The following is an 8658-nucleotide window of genomic DNA, read 5'->3' as shown; positions in this document are numbered from 1 at the left end:
CTCCCCCACCGCTCTTCCCCCCCCCCCCTCGCTCTGCTCTTCTCCCCCCCCGCTCTCCCCCCCCTCGCTCTCCCTCTCTACCCCTCCCCCCCCCCCCGCTCTCCCCCCCCCACGCTCTCCCCCCCCCCCCTCGCTCCCCTCTCTAACCCCTCCCCCCCCCTCGCTCTCCCCCCCCGCTCTCCCCTCCCCCCCCCTCTCTACCCCCCCCCCCCCCAGTCTCTGTCTCTCTCTCTCCCCTGACTGCTGTGTGTATATCTTTTTCTCAGGTGAAAGTGTTGACCTGGAGGAATGCGGCTTTGTGAAGCAGCAGTGTGTGAGCAGTGATGTGCGGTGGAGGTGAGGAGGTTGGAGGACTTGCTGACCCAGTATTTAACGCAGCACCAGAGTGAGCAGCAGGCGAGGGAACAGTTGGGGTGCTGAGGTACACAGCTGAGCGATGAAGTGGGCCGGGTAAGGAGATTGTTCATCTTCACTTTATACAAGTGGTTCAAAAGATTTGAAGTGAATTTTCAATCTTTTAACCTTATAAATAATGTCAGAAACCAGCTCTTGTCTCTGAGCGTTTTACAACAGACAGTTAATATTTCAAATCATACTTTCCTGGCAACTGTGAGAGAGGGTGTTGGGAGAGAGGTCCGTGGGGCTGAGAGAGGGGGTCCTGGGGGGGGTTCCTGCAACGTGTACCTGATTTATTTTCCTCACTGAAACCCCTTTTTGTGTTTTTTGTTGACAGTTACAAGAAAGTCTGACAGCGAAAGCAGAAACTCTCGACCATGTGGAGAGACAGGTCAGTAATTGTGTTCCGGGGGGGGGGGGGGGGGGGGGGAGAAAGGCGGGTAGTGCCGGGTTGCCGGGGCGGGTAGTGCCGGGTTGCCGGGGTGGGTAGTGCCGGGTTACCGGGGCGGGTAGTGCCGGGTTGCCGGGGCGGGTAGCGCCGGTTGCCGGGGCGGGTAACGCCGGTTGCCGGGGCGGGTAGCGCCGGGTTGCCGGGTCAGTAACCGTGTACCATCCTGGGAATGTTTGACACTCAGTTCCGTTCCCTGGCACTAACACCTGTCCACTTTGGGTGTGAGTTGGGTTTATTGATGGTGTGCTGATGAAGCCCTGTCCTCTATGTCACAGCTCCAAGGCCAGCTGGAGGAGAATCGCAGGCTCTGGGCAGCCATTGAGGAGTTGAAAGACCGAGGATCGGATGGCCATGGGAAAGCAATCCCGGCCCTGCAGGACCCTGGAGCTGTTGCTGGGCCAGTCTGCAATCAGTGACATCGGACATTGGCTCAGGGCCAGGAGCAGAGCAAGATCCCAGCCTGCACCCCAGTCCCGGCTCTTCCTGTCAGATTGAGTAGAGTGCGGGTTGCTGTGCGATCGAGCTCACAGCCTCCGTCCATTTCCTCTGGGCTCCATAGAACTGGACACCTGGAAGGGCCCTTCGCAGGCACCCAACCGCAGACAATGTGTGCCGCATTCCCGCAGCAAGACACGGCAAACTATAGGAACATTGTTACTTCACAACAACGGTGCTTGACAATCAAAGTATTTGACACCCCATTGGGTGAGGCAGTTTGACAGTGTGTGATTATTTAGCTGGGTGTTGAAAGCAACTGGAGAGATGTTGGAACACATGTACCTGTTTACTCCTAGCTGCCTACGTGGTGAGTTTGCTTCAGTGTATATCTTTCTAGGAGATGACCCAAGCCCATTTGATTTTAGATGCTGGGATGGGTCAGTATTGTAACTATCAGTGCCTTAAAGCAGTAGAATATAGCCCAGCCCCACGGCCCAATCTAGTGCCTTATAACCGAATAGTACCTGTGAGTTTACAGTGTTGTTAAGCATTTTGCACATATGTCTTGGTGCTGGAGGGTGTTTGGGTGTCAGAGTGATGGGGCGAATGCCCACAGTAACTGCAGTGAGCACCGTGCCCAGGGTCAGGGCCGTACCTCACCCTGCAGGCACCTTCCACTGATCGCAGAGCTGTGGGGACATGCAGTGGGGGGCAGAGAGGTGCAGATTATACATGTACAGGCTCGCAGGCAGCATTCAGTTACTGGGCTGGAAGCTGAAATAAAAAGAACCTTGTGGAGATTCGCAGTGGTGCAGTGGGGTTGTGGGAACCAGAGTCAAGTTGATGTTTGGGTGTGTACCGAGCTTGTGCCAGTCACTGATTGACCCACTGCCACAATCCCTGTTACTGTGAAGTTTCCTTGGTTAGGGTAGAAGTGATGTCGGGCATTGTGGTGGCTGGACAGCGTCATTTTAAAGTCCATCATTCTCCGGGCCGGAGATGAATCAGTCGAAATCTCGCTCCATTCCCCTCGCCAAGGGACCTAACCTCACCTCGACAGCCTTACCTTGAGCTCCGAGACTGTTTCCTTGCACAATGTGTAGAGAGTTACGACGTAGATCTGGGCTAAAGTGGTGGAAATGAGGCTGGGATTTGGGGCCTGAATGTAGTTGTGGAGACCTGTCTCCTTCCACAACCCCCACCGTTGCTGCATCATCAGTGTTTCACACACCTCCCTGAATCAAACATTGATCGGGTCCCACAGGGTGCTGGGTCTAAAGGACAATTGTCGGGTCTTCGAATCAGCAAATATTCAGTGTTATATGTGGATCAGTCTATACCAGCAGGGAATGGAAAGGGTTGGAGCCATCCAGATTGTGTACGGTGAGAGTTGAGTGGGAAGGGTTAGGTCCATTGGGAGTGAGTGGGAAGGGTTAGGTCCATTGGGAGTGAGTGGGAAGGATGACGATGGCTGTGTGAATGTTACTGGTTAGGGTGTAAGTGTAGGTTGTAAAATTGGATTTGTACAGAAAAATTCACAGCTTTACCCTGAACCATTCTTTCGGGCTGGTCTGATTCCAGGAGACTGGGTGTAGGCGACAATATGGCAGATTGTGCGTGGCCTGATGGCTTGTGGGCTGTTGGTGTGAGGGGGGGTCGGGGGGATGATGGTGGAGGTCAGGGAAGGTGTTGGGGGGGGGGGGGGGGGGGGGGGCGGAGTCGGGGAAGGTGTTGGGGGGGGGGGCTCATGGGGGGATGGGTTGGGGGGGGATCGGGTGTCGGGGGGTCAGGATGGAGGGGGGTTTGTGAGCAGGAAAGGATTTTGCAAACCTGATGCTGCCCTTGTGTTTTTGCCATTAAATGGGCTCTGATTTCCACAACACAGGCGCCCGGACCCTGGAACAAACGCTGCGTTGGGCGATTACTTCCTTGGTGGTTCTGTGACTCTGTACCTGCTGTGTCCCGATTCTCCAGCCCAGCTTCCGTGTTGGCGGCAGGTTTCCTGCAATGGCCACTGGCTGTTTGTTTGGATGGAAGTTGGAAGCTGTGTGTGAACACTGCCTTGTCCCCTCGCCTCACACCAGCCCAGCTCCCCTCTGCTCCTGGGTTAGGATCCCGGTCTGTATTCCTGGTTTACTAAGTCTATAAACACTACATCATGTCTGAACACTAATTTTATATGCTCAAATGTCATTTAGAAGAAAATGTAATCGAAATAAAATACATTGGAAGCCTGGTGTGGCTCGGGCCTGTTTATTGTGTTGGCACCAGTGAGAGTTACAGGAGTTAAAGCCCTACACACACATGGGCCATGTGCAGCAGGGAGAGGGAGCGCGAGGGGGGGTGGTGGCTGGGGTGAGTATAGAAACATAGAAAATAGGTGCAGGAGTAGGCCATTCGGCCCTTCGAGCCTACACCACCTTTCAATAAGATCATGGCTGATCATTCACCTCAGTACCCCTTTCCTGCTTTCTCTCCATACCCCTTAATCCCTTTAGCCGTAAGGGCCATATCTAACTCCCTCTTGAATATATCTAACAACTGGCCTCAACAACTTTCTGTGGTAGAGAATTCCACAGGTTCACCACTCTCTGGGTGAAGAAGTTTCTCCTCATCTCGGTCCTAAATGGCTTACCCCTTATTCTTAGACTGTGACCCCTGGTTCAGGAACACCCCAGCAACGGGAACATTCTTCCTGCCTCTAACCTGTCCAATCCCGTCAGAATTTTATATGTTTCTGTGAGATCCCCTCTCATTCTTCTAAACTCCAGCGGATACAAGCCCAGTTAATAGAAACATAGAAACATAGAAAATAGGTGCAGGAGCAGGCCATTCAGCCCTTCTAGCCTGCACCGCCATTCAATGAGTTCATGGCTGAACATGAAACTTCAGTACCCCCTTCCTGCTTTCTCGCCATAACCCTTGATCCCCCGAGTAGTAAGGACTTCATCTAACTCCCTTTTGAATATATTTAGTGAATTGGCCTCAACTACTTTCTGTGGTAGAGAATTCCACAGGTTCACCACTCTCTGGGTGAAGAAGTTTCTCCTCATCTCGGTCCTAAATGGCTTACCCCTTATCCTCAGACTGTGACCCCTGGTTCTGGACTTCCCCAACATTGGGAACATTCTTTCTGCATCTAACCTGTCTAAACCCGTCAGAATTTTAAATGTTTCTATGAGGTCCCCTCTCATTCTTCTGAACTCCAGTGAATACAATCCCAATTGATCCAATCTTTCTTGATAGGTCAGTCCCGCCATCCCGGGAATCAGTCTGGTGAACCTTCGCTGCACTCCCTCAATAGCAAGAATGTCCTTCCTCAAGTTAGGAGACCAAAACTGTACACAATACTCCAGGTGTGGCCTCACCAAGGCCCTGTACAACTGTAGCAACACCTCCCTGCCCCTGTATTCAAATCCCCTCGCTATGAAGGCCAACATGCCATTTGCTTTCTTAACCGCCTGCTGTACCTGCATGCCAACCTTCAATGACTGATGTACCATGACACCCAGGTCTCGTTGCACCTTCCCTTTTCCTAATCTGTCACCATTCAGATAATAGTCTGTCTCTCTGTTTTTACCACCAAAGTGGATAACCTCACATTTATCCACATTATACTTCATCTGCCATGCATTTGCCCACTCACCTAACCTATCCAAGTCACTCTGCAGCCTAATAGCATCCTCCTCGCAGCTCACACTGCCACCCAACTTAGTATCATCCGCAAATTTGGAGATACTGCATTTAATCCCCTCGTCTAAATCATTAATGTACAATGTAAACAGCTGGGGCCCCAGCACAGAACCTTGCGGCACTCCACTAGTCACTGCCTGCCATTCTGAAAAGTACCCGTTTACTCCTACTCTTTGCTTCCTGTCTGACAACCAGTTCTCAATCCACGTCAGCACACTACCCCCAATCCCATGTGCTTTAACTTTGCACATTAATCTCTTGTGTGGGACCTTGTCGAAAGCCTTCTGAAAGTCCAAATATACCACATCAACTGGTTCTCCCTTGTCCACTTTACTGGAAACATCCTCAAAAAATTCCAGAAGATTTGTCAAGCATGATTTCCCTTTCACAAATCCATGCTGACTTGGACCTATCATGTCACCATTTTCCAGATGCACTGCTATGACATCCTTAATAATTGATTCCATCACTTTACCCACTACTGAGGTCAGGCTGACCGGTCTATAATTCCCTGTTTTCTCTCTCCCTCCTTTTTTAAAAAGTGGGGTTACATTGGCTACCCTCCACTCCATAGGAACTGATCCAGAGTCAATGGAATGTTGGAAAATGACTGTCAATGCATCCGCTATTTCCAAGGCCACCTCCTTAAGTACTCTAGGATGCAGTCCATCAGGCCCTGGGGATTTATCGGCCTTCAATCCCATCAATTTCCCCAACACAATTTCCCGACTAATAAAGATTTCCCTCAGTTCCTCTTCCTTACTAGACCCTCTGACCCCTTTTATATCCGGAAGGTTGTTTGTATCCTCCTTAGTGAATACCGAACCAAAGTACTTGTTCAATTGATCCGCCATTTCTTTGCTCCCCGTTATGACTTCCCCTGATTCTGACTGCAGGGGACCTACGTTTGTCTTCACCAACCTTTTTCTCTTTACATACCTATAGAAACTTTTGCAATCCGCCTTAATGTTCCCTGCAAGCTTCTTCTCGTACTCCATTTTCCCTGTCCTAATCAAACCCTTTGTCCTCCTCTGCTGAGTTCTAAATTTCTCCCAGTCCCCAGGTTCGCTGCTATTTCTGGCCAATTTGTATGCCACTTCCTTGGCTTTAATACTATCCCTGATTTCCCTAGATAGCCACGGTTGAGCCACCTTCCCCTTTTTATTTTTACGCCAGACAGGAATGTACAATTGTTGTACTTCATCCATGCGGTCTCTAAATGTCTGCCATTGCCCATCCACAGTCAACCCCCTAAGTATCATTCGCCAATCTATCCTAGCCAATTCACGCCTCATACCTTCAAAGTTACCCTTCTTTAAGTTCTGGACCATGGTCTCTGAAATTACTGTTTCATTCTCCATCCTAATGCAGAATTCCACCATATTATGGTCACTCTTCCCCAAGGGGCCTCGCACAATGAGATTGCTAATTAATCCTCTCTCATTACACAACACCCAGTCTAAGATGGCCTCCCCCCTAGTTGGTTCCTCAGTCTCTCCTCGTATATCAATCCAGCCATCCCAGGAATCAGTCTGGTGAACCTTCGCTGTACTCCCTCAATAGCAAGAACGTCCTTCCTCAGATTAGGAGACCAAAACTGAACACAATACTCCAGGTGAGGCCTCACCAAGGCCCCCCACAACTGCAGTAAGACCTCCCTGCTCCTATACTCAAATCCCCTCGCTATGAAGGCCAACATGCCATTTGCCTTCTTCACTGCCTGCTGTACCTGTATGCCAACTTTCAATGACTGATGTACCATGACACCCAGGTCTCGTTGCACCTCCCCTTTTCCAAATCTGTCACCATTCAGATAATCTGTCTTTCTGTTTTTGCCACCAAAGTGGATAATCTCACATTTATCCACATTATACAGCATCTGCCATGCATTTGCCCACTCATCTAACCTGTCCTTAGCATCCTCCTCACAGCTCACACCACCACCCAGCTTAATGTCATCTGCAAATTTGGCGATATTACATTCAATTCCTTCATCTAATTCATTGATGTATATTGTAAATAGCTGGGGTCCCAGCACTGAACCTTACGGCACTCCACTAGTCACTGCCTGCCATTCTGAAAAGGACTTGTTTATTCTGACTCTCTGCTTCCTTTCTGCCAACCAGTTCTCTATCCACGTCAATACATTACCCTCAATACCATGTGATTTAATTTTGCACACCAATCTCTTGTGTGGGACCTTGTCAAAAGCCTTTTGAAAGTCCAAATACACCACATCCACTGGTTCTCCCTTGTCCACTCTACTAGTTACATCCTCAAAAAAATTCTAGAAGATTTGTCAAGCATGATTTCCCTTTCATAAATCCATGCTGACTTGGACCGATCCTGTCCCTGCTTTCCAAATGCGCTGCTATTTCATCTTTAATAATTGATTCGAACATTTTCCCCACCACCGATGTCAGGCTAACCGGTCAATAATTACCTGTTTTCTCTCCCTTCTTTTTTAAAAAGTGGTGTTACATTAGCTATCCTGCAGTCCTTAGCAATTAATCCAGAGTCAATGGAATGTTGGAAAATGATCACCAATGCATCCACTATTTCTAGGGCGGTTTCCTTAAGTACTCTGGGATGCAGCCTATCAGGTCCTGGGGATTTATCGGCCTTCAATCCCATCAATTTCCCTAACACAATTTCCTGACTAATAAGGATTTCCTTCAGTTCCTTCTTTTCGCTAGACCCTCGGTCCCGTAGTATTTCCGGAAGGTTATTTGTGTCTTAGTTAAGACAAAACCAAAGTATTTGTTCCCCATTATAAATTCACCTGATTCTATCTGCAAAGGACCTATGTTGGTCTTCACTAATGGTTTTCTCTTCGCGTACGTTGGCCCTGATTGGGACAGGGAAGTGGAAGATCACGCACAGTGTGAGTGAGCAAACTTTGCTCAGACTGTGGCTCAACAGCTGAGCTGGTGTTGAGAGATGAAGCGCAGGCAATACTGGGAGCCGATAGGAACCAGGGCTGGATGGGACAGGGATGATGCAACGAGGGACGGATAACTGAAGCTCCAACCTTGGAACCTCGGCATCAATTAAACTCTAAACTGGTGCTTGATTTCTGATTCTGTGATTCGTAGATTTTTGTTGGGTATTGAGGGATGTGGCTCAAAGGCGGGTAAGTGGGGTTGATGTACTGATCATAATTTGACTGAATGGCGGACCAGGCTCGAGGGACTTAATGACTTATTCCACTTCCTATGCTTGATGGGGACAGTGTAGAGGGAGCTTTACCCTGTATCTAACTAGTGCTGTACCTGCCCTGGGAGTGTTTGATGGGACAGTGTAGAGGGAGCTTTACTCTGTATCTAACCCCCTGTACCTGCCCCGGGAGTGTTTGATGGGACACTGTAGAGGGAGCTTTACCCTGTATCTAACTAGTGCTGTACCTGCCCCGGGAGTGTTTGATGCTATTTGGTGTCTGAATGTAACGTTGCCTGACACCAGGTATGGTGCCACAGATCTGAGGCCACTTCCACTCGATATATAGGGTCAAATATATATTTTAATGTATAGATGCTCATTTCTGCAATTCATTTTGAGGACCGGCTGCTGTTTAAAGGGAATGTCCATTTTCTGCTGCTTTGCCACATGATAATTATCATTTTATTTATGTAAAGAAATGAGCCAGATTGAATATGATAAACTCTGCCTTTTGCTCTCTG

General features: G+C 49.2%; 1 long non-coding RNA gene across 1 annotated transcript; it reads left to right on the top strand.

Annotated features, from left to right (window-relative positions):
* Nucleotides 1-274: 274 nt before the first annotated feature.
* LOC139250047 (uncharacterized) lies at nucleotides 275-2189 on the top strand. Its single transcript, XR_011591259.1, has 3 exons — nucleotides 275-450; nucleotides 734-787; nucleotides 1123-2189. It is a non-coding gene; the product is annotated as an uncharacterized lncRNA (long non-coding RNA).
* Nucleotides 2190-8658: the final 6469 nt, after the last annotated feature.

Source organism: Pristiophorus japonicus, unplaced genomic scaffold (genome assembly GCF_044704955.1).
Source record: "Pristiophorus japonicus isolate sPriJap1 unplaced genomic scaffold, sPriJap1.hap1 HAP1_SCAFFOLD_340, whole genome shotgun sequence".
Classification (NCBI taxonomy): Eukaryota; Metazoa; Chordata; class Chondrichthyes; family Pristiophoridae; genus Pristiophorus; species Pristiophorus japonicus.
Note: the sequence above shows the minus strand (reverse complement) of the source record. Positions and strands in the feature narration are given on the sequence as shown.